Source organism: Mastomys coucha, chromosome X (assembly GCF_008632895.1).
Source record: "Mastomys coucha isolate ucsf_1 chromosome X, UCSF_Mcou_1, whole genome shotgun sequence".
NCBI lineage: Eukaryota > Metazoa > Chordata > Mammalia > Rodentia > Muridae > Mastomys > Mastomys coucha.
In genome coordinates, this window is record NC_045030.1 from 91,946,743 (window position 1) to 91,947,838 (window position 1,096).

Consider the following 1,096-nt stretch of genomic DNA (forward strand, 5'->3'; position numbering starts at 1 on the left):
GATGAACCACCAACTGATTTCCAGAGTGGTTGTACCAGATAGCCATATTATTTAAGACTGATTCTTCATGTGTTTGTAGGGGGGAAAGTCTTAGCAATCTTTGGTGTTGTGTCACCCCCAATAAGAGGATAAGAGCTGTCACCAATATTAGAGTCTAGTTTCTTAGCTTGTGGATCATTTCTGTATTGGCCTGACTGCCCAACACAGAGTTTTATGTGAAGGAAAGTGAAGTATCACCCAGTATCTTTGCTGAATATAACATTCTTCATCAAAATGAGTGATGTTTAGACATTCAAATCAAAATTTTCATGGCTGTTTCCAACACTAATAGCAATGTGAATCCCCATGATGTAAGATACAACCATACTCATTGGTTCAGAATGAGTAGGGCTAACCTTGCCTTGCACGATGGTGCTTCCTGGTTAATTTTTATGTGATATCAGCTCCCTTTGACCTGCTCACAGATCAGAACTCAAAAAAATGAGTATCAATTGCTATCTTCATCAGATTATAGGAGGAAGTATTCCTGGTCCTATGAAGCTCTGCCAGAGTACCATGAGCATGCAGAGCCTAGAATTTATTTGAAACAGTGACAAAAGACAAGCCTGTGTATGAAGCTACTTTTGCAGTCTTTACTGTGAAGCATATAATGTTTAAGCCAGTCCCAATAGCAGTGCCTCCATCTGTGAGTTCATAGATTCTTGCCATGGCAGCTTTGATTCCTGGCATTGCATAGTAGATGTGTTGCACATAACCAGTAATGCTGGTCAAAGATTAAGTGGAATAATACCCTGTGTGAGAGTTCATCCAAATTTGATGATTAGTGCAAATTCTGGATTTTGCAATGATCACATCATGCAGCTTCTGTAGTTCTGGTAACATGACCCTGTGAATTTCCACCAAAGCAGCAAATGTACATGGCTGTGGGGAAAGTATAATTGGAGTTCTGGATTTTATTAGCACAATCACTAGGGAACACTCACTGGCTTCTTGCTACCAAATTCACCTGTTAAGATTTCAATTGGTCTATTGCTAAGGTTCATGTTCCAGTGACCTGCCATACCACAATAGGAAAGTAGTCACTCAATTTACCTTC

General features: G+C 39.8%; 1 pseudogene; it reads right to left on the reverse strand.

Annotated features, from left to right (window-relative positions):
• Window positions 1–65: 65 nt before the first annotated feature.
• The window catches only part of LOC116087273, a 6,500-nt pseudogene continuing 5,469 nt past the window's right edge, over window positions 66–1,096 (reverse strand).